This window comes from Cucurbita moschata, unplaced genomic scaffold (genome assembly GCF_002738365.1).
Source record: "Cucurbita moschata cultivar Rifu unplaced genomic scaffold, Cmos_1.0 Cmo_Scf00010, whole genome shotgun sequence".
Taxonomy (NCBI): domain Eukaryota; kingdom Viridiplantae; phylum Streptophyta; class Magnoliopsida; order Cucurbitales; family Cucurbitaceae; genus Cucurbita; species Cucurbita moschata.
The window spans coordinates 140,169-152,177 of NW_019268526.1; the positions used below are offsets into that span (position 1 = coordinate 140,169).

Below are 12,009 nucleotides of genomic sequence, written 5' to 3' on the forward strand. Positions count from 1 at the left end.
CATTTTTTACTATGCCTTCAAGGAGGCTCACTCCTTTTTTTTTTCGAGTCCTTTGTTCGACATTTGAGGATTTACCAATCTATTGGCACGACTAAGTTTAGGACATGGCTCTGATGGCAATTGTTAGTGAAAGAATGAGTGATTGAATGGTTGATGAGAAGATTGTACTATGTAAAGCAAGAATGCTCTCTCTATATATAGAGAATATAAAAAGATATTTAAAAAGATCTACCTAAAAATCTGCAGAAAATCTAGTAACAAACTAGTAAATCAAATCGAAACAAAATCAATTCCTGACTATAAGGAGATTTAATCAGATACTAACTTACAACAATCTAAACAAACACGTGATCTTTAACAGAATGCTTCACAAAGAACGATATTGTTCTTGCAAACCACCAATTGTTGAACTCTGCAAAGTACCTAGACTACAACCATACTGTCATGTCGGTCTCCCCTTACGGCGAACATTGGAGAAACCTCCGCCAGATAAGCTCCCTTGAGATTTTCTCAACAAATCACCTCAATTTGTTCTTGGGAATCTGGGAAGAGGAAATCAAATATTTGCTATGTAAATTATTTGGGAATTCATTGGAAGATGAGTTCAAGGTCGTGGAATTGGAGCTCATGTTGCTTGATGGTGTTGTAAATTGTCATAAGTTTTTTATTTAATTTAGTTATTAACTCCCGTTAATTTATAAGTGTGATTAAATAAGAATATTATTAATTTAGTAGAGTCCTACGAGTTTTTAATAACCACTCTACTAAATGGAGCCTATGATATTGATATTGATTTTGAAGATGTTTCAAATGTGTTGATGATTGATGAGGTGCGAAAGAAGGACAAGGAGACATATCAAGACTCTAGCACAAATGTTCTCACTGCTCTGTAAGGACTTCTACTTGGAAAAAGGGCGAACGTGAAAAGTCTGGATAAAAGTCGAAAGGTAGATTTGATAATTGGAGAAAGCTTGATAAAAATGAGTGTGCATATTGTCGACAGAAAGGCCATTAGAAGAAATATTGCCCGACCTTAAAAGAGAAAGGGTCGAAGTCCAATGTGGTTAGAGATGATGACAATGAAGCAGATAATGTCTCGAGGATTTCCTTATCCGTCAACCAAATTAGTGAATGGATTCTTGATTCTGGGTGATAGGTGTGTCCCAATAGAGAGATGTTTTTGGACTTCAAACAGTTCAATGGTAGAGTTGTCTATATAGGCAATGATAGTACTTGCAAGATGATGAGAATTGGCTCAGTACAAATCAAGATGTTTGATGGGTTGTACAAAAACTCAATGATGTGAGGTATGTCTCTGACTTGAAGAAAAATTTGATTTCCCTTGGCGTTGTGGATGCGAATGGTTATCATATCATTTTGGAATGAGGGAATTTGAAAGTAGCTCGTAGAGCTTTGGTGGCATTTAAAGGGACTAGAAGAGGTAGCATATACTACCTTAACGGAACCACGATCATTGGGCATGCTGCTGTGGCAAGTTCGAAAGAACAAGACATGTATATCAAAGTTATGGCACATGCGACTCGGGCATGCTGGTGAAAAGGCGCTCCAGACATTGGTGAATCAAGGAGTCCTTAAGGGTGCCACAACTGGTAAAATTGACTTTGGTGAACAAAGCAAAAAAAAATGTGCAGTTTGGTATTGCTATACATCAAATAGAGAGCATCTTGGCATCTTGGATTATGTTCACACTGATGCATGGGGTACCACAAGAATATCTCATTGGGAGGAAAAAGGTGGTTTGTCACCTTTATTGATGATTACTCGATGAGAGTTTGGATGTATCCCATGGGCATAAAAAACGAGATTTTCCAAACTTCCTGGAGTGGAAGAAAATGGTTGAGAATAAAACAGAGATTAGACAACAGTGGAGAATATACTTATGATTCATTCCTTAAAATATGCTGAGATGAAGGGATCATTCGACACTTCACTATTCCTGGTAATCCATAACAAAATGGAGTTGTTGAGAAAATGAACCAGACATTGATAGAGAAGGTTCGATGCATATTGTCTCAAGCAGGATTGAGGAAGGAATTTTGGGTTGAGGCTCTCAATTACGCAGTTCACTTGATGAATCATTTACCTATTTCTGGAAATGGTGGAAAAAATTCGCTCGAGGTATGGTCAAGTACTCTTGTCATACATTATGATAATTTACATGTGTTTGGTTATCCTGCTTAGTATCATGTGACAAACTCAAAATTAGATCCTAGAGCAAAAAAAAAAAAAAAAAAAGGTCAAGTTTATGGGCTTTAGCGAAGGCATTAAGGGCTATAGGTTATGGTATCCAAAAGCAAGTAAAATTGTCAATAGTCGGGATGTGACATTCGATAAGTCTGGAATGTCTTTGCAGAAAATTGAAAATAATGACGAGGCATCGACGCAAGTGGTGTTCTCTCTTGATATGGTTGCTCCTACTGAAGAACCTATTGATCAGGTAGATAATAACTCTGATGTTTTAGAACAGGAGGAGCAAAGCCTTGAGAAGCAAAGCCTTGTAAATGAAAGAGTGGAGGAACCTGAGTCCATCGCCAGGAATAGACCACGAAGGAAAATTCGAAAACCTGCAAGGAACATATAGATGTGTTTTGTGATAGCCAGAGTGCTACTTGTTTATAAAAAAAAATCAAGTCCATCATGCTCGTACTAAACATATTGACGTCCGTTTTCACTTTATTCGAGAAATTATTAGTGAAGGGGACATTCGTTTATTAAAATTGGAACTGATGATAATCCTGCTGATATGTTGACAAAGATGATCGCTCGTGAAAAGTTCTAGCATTGTTTGGATTTCATCAACGTGGGAAGAAATGAGTAATGTGTTGACGTGGTAGCAACCAACTCAGCTATCAACTTAGAGAATGACGAAGTGAAGATTGTTATAAATTATCATAAGTTTTGATTTGATTTGGTTATTTGGATTAGATTTGATTAGATTATTTGAATTAGATTTAATTTGATTATTTGAATTAGATTTAGTCGTACCCGATTTAGTTATCGGAATTTGATATGGAGATTTGGGAATGTTTTGTGTGTCATATTGTATTTCTTGAGTGACATAGTGGTGAGGGTGTAGTATTCCTTGTAACGCTTTTTTTCATTAGTGATTGGTTGCTACCCGTGGATGTAGGAGAACTTCTTCTCTCCGAACCATGTAAATATCTTGGTGTCTCTTTGTGTAATTCCATTCATTGGTGTTGTGAGTACATTTGTTCCGCTTTCGACGTACAACATTATGAGGTGGCCTTGAGGCCAATTGTCTGTCTCCAAGTGCTAAAATTTTATACTTTGCGATACTTTTGTGTACCCGAGAGCTGACCAATTTTGAATGATTTGTAGAGCTTCAAAATCTAACCCAAGAATAGAAGTTTCTACCAAGTATTTTTAATATTTAGTCTTTCTAAAAATATTAAGTAAAGAAAGTGTCTAAATCTTTCCCTTACCGCATAGCAATTTTGGCACCGCACATTTTGCNAGGTTATGGTATCCAAAAGCAAGTAAAATTGTCAATAGTCGGGATGTGACATTCGATAAGTCTGGAATGTCTTTGCAGAAAATTGAAAATAATGACGAGGCATCGACGCAAGTGGAGAAGGTGGTATCCAAAAGGGCTATGGAAAATAATGACGACGCAAGTGGAGAAGGCATTAAGGGCTATAGGTTATGGTATCCAAAAGCAAGTAAAATTGTCAATAGTCGGGAGAGACCACGAAGGGAATTTTGAAAACCTGCAAGGTTTGATGATATGATAGCATATGTTTTCCCTATGATTGATGGAGTTTCCGACTGTTACAAAGATGTTATTGGGCTGGCAAGAGGCTATGAATGAGCAGATAAACCAAACTTATTCTTTTTTGTATACATAGTAATAAGACTTGAGGGGTTGGCAACCAAAATCAGTTATGGACTTGAAGATCTTAGGGGGAGATTATTGTAAATTGTCATAAATTTTTTATTTAATTTAGTTATTAACTCCCATCCATTTATAATCATTGATTAAATAAGAATATTATTACTTTCGATATTAATTTTGTAACCATTTTAATATTAATTCATATTTAATTCCATACCTGATTCAAACAATTGTCTCTATATAAGAAGCTTATCTAGGAGGTTGAGGATATCCGAATTTGGAATATTATTAATTTGGAAGAGGGGAAAGAAGCTTGCAAAGACATGTGATTAACTCCTTCAAGAATTAGTTGATGAAATTAGAGGTAAAGAAGATGGAAAGAAGCTTGCAAAGACATGTGATGAACTCGTTCAAGAATTAGTGGATGAAATTAGAGGTAAAAAAGATTTGAGTATGCTTTAATTCCTACCATTTTGTTAATAATTTCTTCTTAATTTGTTGTGTTTTGTGTTAGAAATAACCATTCTCGTCCACTTTGAGTATAAACTCTCGTAGCTTTGTTTTGGGACCAATAAAAGATTATTCCATACTTATAAATCCATGATCCCCTAAATTAGCCAATGTGGGACTCCCTCCCACAATACTCAAGAATCCTCCCTTCGAACAAAGTACACCAAAGAGCCTCCCCTAAGGCCTACGGAGCCCTCAAACAACCTCTCCTTAATTGAGGCTCGACTTGTTTCTCTGGAAACCTCGAACAAAGTACACCCTTTGTTAGACACTTGAGTCACTTTTGACTACATTTTCGTGGCTCACAACTTTTTTGCTCGACATTTGAGAATTCTATAGACATGACTAAGTCAAGGGCATGACTCTAATACCATGTTAGAAATAACAACTTGACTCTAATACCATGTTAGAAATAACAACTTTCCAAAATTGTATGACATTGTCCCCTCTCATGGCTTTGTTTTAGGCTTCCCCAAAAGGCCTTAGTGTAGGGATCTATGCCCTAAAGACTAGTAATTAATTATTTAGTTTCTAACAATAATTTTTTATTATTTTATTTGTAATTTTATTGTTATCCATGGTATGAAAATCCAAGGTTATTAATGTAATCTTGAACAGTACGTAGTTGACATACAAGAGGATCGTGTTCAAGTAATAACCTAACGAGTCTATAGTGTATGGATAAGGTTGGGTGTCTTATCCCGATAACACTATTTATACAGCCCACTTTGTAATCGTTACAAATGATTTGATCCAAATCATTCATGTGGAGACATGTAATTTGGGGTATCCTATACAATGTGATTTGATCCAAATCGTTCATGTGGAGACATGTAATTGGAGGCATGTGGAGACATGTAATTGGGGGTATCCTATACAATATGATTTAATCCAAATCATTCATGTGGAGACATGTAATTGGGGGTATCCTATACAATATGATTTGATCCAAATCGTTCATGTGGAGACATGTAATTTGGGGTATCCTATACAATGAGTTTGTATAAGACTGGACCAAGAAATGTTTAATCACTCTTTATAAATCCGTTAATTGAGAAGATTAAATCGTTCATGTGGAGACATGTAATTGGGGGTACCTATACAATGTGATTTGATCCAAATCGTTCATGTGGAGACATGTAATTTGGGGTATCCTATACAATGAGTTTGTATAAGACTGGACAAAGAAACGTTTAATCACTCTTTATAAATCCGTTAATTGAGAAGATTAATATTTCACATGATAATCATATGCGACTTAATTTTAATCATGAGTGAGTTATGAACTCCGACCTAACATCATGGGACAAAATTCACTTCTTTCCATATAAGGAAAGTATATAAGTTTGGGAGCTAGGAACCTAACATCATGGGATGAAATTCACTCCGTTGTTTTTTTAAGTACTAATTTCGGGACTTAGAACAATGGGGCCCCACCCTCTCATTGGCCCGAGAGGTGTTAGGAATCATGGAGTCCTTGAACAAAGTACACCCTCCAAACCTCCCCTGAAACAAAGTACACTATAAGTCTCCCTTGAGACTTATGAAGCTCTCAAATAGCCTCCCCTTTCTCTAGAGTCCTTGAACAAAGTACACCCTTTGTTCGACACTTTAGTCACTTTTGACTACACCTTCGAGGCTCACAATTCTTTGTTTGATATTTAAGGATTCTATTGACATGGTTAAGTTTAGGGCATGACTCTAATACTATTTTAGGAATGGTATGATATTTTCCATTTTGAGCATAAGCTCTCGGCTTTGCTTTGGGCTTCCTAGAAGGCCTCATAACAATGGAGATAGTATTTCTCACTTATAAACCCATGATCTTCCACTAAATTAACCAATGTGAGACTCACTCCCGATAATCCTCAACAGTCCCCACTCGGGAATTTTCAGTATTGAAGATGAACCAAGGAAAGGAATTGATTCCAACAATGGTTTCTCCTTGTCAGATTGCAAAGAAACATTGTATCGGCTTTGTTGAGTTCTTTTAAGGAATCCATAATGAAGGCATTTGATATGACTTATCTTGGACGAATGCGATATTTCCACTATCCATGTTCCATTATTAAGCTGATCAGAAATTCAGTCTTGCACAATCGAAGCAAACACATTGATGATCGTTTGCACTTCCTCTGTGATTTAAGTAAATATGGAACTGTGATGTTACAACATTGTCCTACTAAAGAGCAAGTGGCTGATATCATGACAAAACCTTTGACTCGAGTTGTGTTTTAGAAACTATTGATCTTGAAGTTTGATCAAGACTAGGTCATCCGTTTAAGGGAGGGAATATTGATTAGTTGTTATTTTTATGTTTTAAGTTCGATATAAGATCACTCATATGATCTTATGCCGATATCAAATCATAGATATGATCTTAGGGCAAATTCTTTGTATTGGCATGATATTCTACTTTCTGTTAAGATTTTAATTTTATCTTTGGTTATCGATATGTAGCTATAAATATAGTCATTCTTTGCATAATAAAGTAATGAATTTCCTTCCTTCTACAAACTCATCTTCATTAAATTTAACAAACATCGGGCTACTTCCCCTTTTACGGTGATGGGTACGGATGCATACACTACGATGATAATGGTTATCATGCCTCGCATGACACTCAGGGGTCTGCTAACCTCGAACGTCGCTACGAATAGCTAACTCGACTATGATGGATCTAGGGGGTACGAACCGCGTGAGGATTCACGCTCACACGTGTGGGTCGTGTGTAGAGAGAAGTACTACACATTCAATTTAGTTCAAACTAGAGGCCACCCCTATGATGCTATGATGTTTTTAACGATAGGTCACTGAACATGAGTTGCATGTGTTTGCATTTTTCCGGCCTGAATAGTGGAATCACTTATTAAGTATTTCTTAAAATACTCAAGTCGTATGCTACTCCTATTTCAGGTAAAGAAAAGGCACCTCTATACGACTGACGACGACATCACAATCAAAGACCATGACACGTGCATAGGCTAGTAACATTAGACTTGGGTTAGTATAGGTCGTTTTGCATTTCATGTTTTACCTTATTTATTATTATTAACACTTTTATTTTGTTTTTGAATTATGTTTTCAAGCACGTAAGACCAAGACTGTGTTTTTAAGATGAAGTTATAATTTATGATGACATTTTAAGAGTTAAATTTCGCATATAAACTTAGATTAAGATGATGATAACGACTTTAGGTCAACAGAAATCTAAGATCGCTACAAATATAAGAAATATAGAATATAAAAGATTTGATGTTGATATATGATTCAATAATTAGTATAGATGAAGAAATTAAATATATATATATATATATATATATATATATGGTTCAATTGACCGGGCGTAAAAGCCAAAAGCAATTTAAATTTGAAAATGTGTAAATAAAACAAAAGTCTTAACATTTTTACTAGGTGCAATGAATGGGAGCTATACCTTTGCAATGCATCAGCGGTAATAATTAGTACAATTTATCTATTATGGTACTCTACTTTTTTTGGACCACCCAATTATTGTCTTCAAGTCGCCACACGTTGAAATATTTATTGGGGCCCACTTAGATTTTTTTTTTTAAATAAATAGGTAGGGTAAAATTGGGATTTTTTTTTACTTATGAAATATATTAATTAATTATTTTATTTTATTTTTTTTTGTAAATTTTTTAATAAAAATTATATTAAAAAAATAAAAACTTCAAAATAATTGGTTTTCTGAAGAATGGAAAAAAATTATTGTGGGTAATCCCCGTCCATGGCCAGCTCGGTGGACATCTCTAATTTCGGAGTTGTTTCTCCTTTCAAAGCCTACCCGAAAGATAATTAAGTGTTTTTTTAGTCGTGCATATCCAAATAGAACAAACAACTTCATTATTTTCTTTCACGTTTAGGCATTTTCATACATAATACATGTATAAATTAGTTGAGATGTGTTCAACCATATTTATATAAAATTTCAATTTTCATTTGTTACGAAGTCAAGGTCCTAGTTCTCTAAGTCAGTCCATAATTGTTCAAAAAAATCTACACTATAGTTATACGACCGAATAAGACTTTCCTGTCTGTTAGAGCTTCATAGCATTACCCCATTTTCAAATAAGATGTTTGGATGGTGAGTTATACTCCACCCGGCGTAGACATCTTCTATCTATATATTATCCTTGTTAAGAGAGTTGAACCTCATCTATATCTTAACATCAAAATTCCCGCATTGGAAACTCCATGGATGTTCTCTTGCTTTCTATTTCTTTCTTTTTATTGTCTCTTCTCTTTGCTTTCAATTTTGTGCTGAAACCACGTCGCTTGAACCTCCCACCAAGCCCTCTCTTTTGTCTTTCATTAATAGGCCATCTCCATCTCCTCAACCATCCCATCCATCGAACACTCACCAACCTCTCTAAAAAATACGGCCATGTCTTCTCTCTTAGATTTGGTTCCCGTCTCGTTGTTGTTATATATCTCTTAGGTTATGGAGCCTGATGCTTATTTATAGCTTGGTTAACGGGTATATTTGGTAAAACTATATTTGGTAAAGCTACATATAGTAAAGCTATATATATATGATAAATAGCTATATATAGTAAATGGCTAAATCTAGTAAAGCTATATATAGTAAACTAAACCATATATATATCCCGTCCGGGAAAGCTTGTACTTTCTATATTCTATGTACTCTCTTGTACATACCTGAAATCATCCATAAAAAAAATCCTTTTAGCCAGAGTTCTCCTTGCAATTTTCTCTATCCCATTATTTGTGTTCATCTACATCGAGTGTGTGCGTTGTTGTGCGATCCTAATAACTGGTATCAGAGCTAACGACTGGTATCGATCCCAACACTCTTCTCCTTCTGCCGTACAAGAATGCTTCACAAAGAACGATATTGTTCTTGCAAACCGTCCATTGTTGAACTCTGCAAAGTACCTAGACTACAACCATACCATCATGTCGGTCTCCCCTTACGGCGAACATTGAAGAAACCTCCGCTGGATAAGCTCCCTTGAGATTTTCTCAACAAATCGCCTCAATTTGTTCTTGAGAATTCGGGAAGAGGAAATCAAATGTTTGCTATGTAAATTATGTGGAGATTCATTGGAAGATCGATTCAGGGTCGTGGAATTGGAGCCCATGTTGCGTGATCTTATGTTTAATATTGTTATGAGAATGGTGGCCGGAAAGAAGTTTTATGAGAGACGTGACAAATTTAGAGAGATGGTGACACAAATTATGGCTCACAGTGGAGGTTTCATACCCTTATGGAGATTCATTGATCCAAGTGGTTTTGAGAAGAGGGTAAAGAAGCTTGGGAAGACATCTGATGAACTCGTTCAAGAATTAGTGGATGAAATTCGAGATAAAAATGATGGAGGGAATACTATGATTCACCGTTTACTTAGCTCGCAGAATACCGAGCCTGAATATTACAACGATCAAATTATCAAAGGATTGATTCTTGTATGATTTAACTCTTACCCTTTTGTTAATGATTTCTTATTAATTTGTTGTGTTTTGTGTTAGAAATAACGACTCTCTACAATCTTTATGATGTTGTCCACTAATTAGCTAACGTGAAACTCCCTCCCGACAATACTCTCCTCGAACAAGTACACCATAGAGCGTCCCCTAAGACCTATGGAGCCCTCGAACAGCCTCCCCTTAATGAAGGCTCGAATCCTTACAGCCTCCCTGAGGTCTACCGAGCCCTCAAAAACTCTCCCCTTAATCGAGACTTGGCTCCTTTCTCTAGAGCCATCGAACAAAGTACACTATAGAGCCTCACTTGAGGCCTACGGAACCCCTCGAATAATCTCCCCTTAATCGAGGCTCGACTCCTTTCTCTAGAGCCATCGAACAAAATACACTATAGAGCCTCCCCTGAGGCCTACGGAGCCCCTCGAACAGTCTCCCCTTAATCGAGGCTCCACTCCTTTATTTGGAGCCCTCGGAATAAAGTAACACTTTTCGTTCGACACTTGAGTCACTTTTGACTACACCTTCGAGGCTCACAACTTCTTTGTACGACATTTGAGGATTCTATTGACATGGCTAAGTTAAGGGCATGACTCTAATACCAGGTTAGAAATAACGACTTTCCACAATGGTATAATATTGTCCACTCTGAGTATAAGCTCTCGTGGCTTTTTTTTGTGTTTCCCCAAAAGGCCTTAGACAATTGAGATGTATTCTTTACTTATAAATAAACTCATGATTATCCCCTAAATTCCATCCCAACGATCTTCAATATTATGAAAGTGTTTGGTTGTTGCAGGATATATTATTAGCCGGGATTGACACGTAGCTGTGGCATTGGAGTGGGCACTGTCTCAATTGCTCAACAATCCGGAGGTGTTAGAGAAAGCAAGAGCTGAGATAGACAGTTAGATTGGGTACGAGCGTTTAGTTAACGAAGCTGATCTGCCAAGTTTGAGTTATGTTCAAGGAATGATCTCTGAGACTATGCGGCTTAACCCAGCTGCTCCTCTTCTTGTGCCGCATTATGCATTTGAAGAATGCAAAATAGAAGGATATGATGTTCCTCGTGATACGATAATATTGATCAATGCTTGGGCTATGCATAGAGACCCGAATATATGGGAAGATGCTACCAGCTTTAAACCTGAAAGGCATGCAAATGGGATGAAGAATGGAGCGGACTCAATACAAACTGATACCATTTGTGTTGGGGAGGAGAGCTTGTCCTGCTGTGGGAATGGCGCAACGAGTGGCTGGCTTGACTTCAGCATCGTTGATACAAGGGTTTGAATGGGAAAGATTGAACAACTCATTAGTTGACATGAATGAAGGTAAAGGGATTACAATGCCCAAAGCTCAACCCTTGGTAGCTAAGTGTAAGCCACGCCCCATCATGAAACTCGTTAAAAAAAACGTGTTATCACTCAACCCACTCCATTCAACTTTGAATAAAGTGTATGATCACATATTAGAAGTCATTCTAAATATGATAGACCTCTCTACATTACAACTCGAACATCCTGTTTATCATGAAAGTGATATTCACTAATGTATGGATGTGATTTTCGTTTAATGAGTATGTGTAAGAAAGTGATGCACATCTCAAGTATAAGAAAAGAATCGGAATCCAAGGTCAGGTTATAGTTCCTTATATCGTCATAATAGTCATGTTTGCATATGTGCATTTTTCGATCTTAGTGTAGTATTACTTGCTAAGAATAAGGACTTACTAGATGATTGACAATGACTATTATCAAATATTGTCCTCTTTGGGTTTTCTCTCAACGTTTTAAAACGCATCGATCAAGATAAAGAATGTTTCATTCCCCTCTCCAAATGATGTGGGATGTTCCATGACTACGGAGGAACTTCTTGGCTACGAAGATGTGAGATGTGGGATGTTCCCTCTCCAACCGATGTGGGATAAAGAATGTTAGCTCAAAGGAACTGCTTGACTATGGAGATCGATCGATAAGATAAGGAACTTCTTGGAGGTAATAAATTCTCTCTCTATAAGATTTGATGTTTTCTATCTTTTAAAAAAAAAAAAAAAAGAAAAAAAAATGAAGATAGACTGTATGTCAAATAGCGACTCTATGTACCAAATATTAACATATTGATACACGTTCAATTTTTGTTCGAACAACGTGAAAAAA

The 12,009-nt window shown here is 36.5% G+C and overlaps 1 pseudogene; it reads left to right on the forward strand.

Moving 5' to 3' along the window:
* Positions 1 to 376: 376 nt before the first annotated feature.
* LOC111448577 lies at positions 377 to 11,402 on the forward strand (annotated as a pseudogene).
* The last annotated feature ends 607 nt before the right edge of the window (positions 11,403 to 12,009 follow it).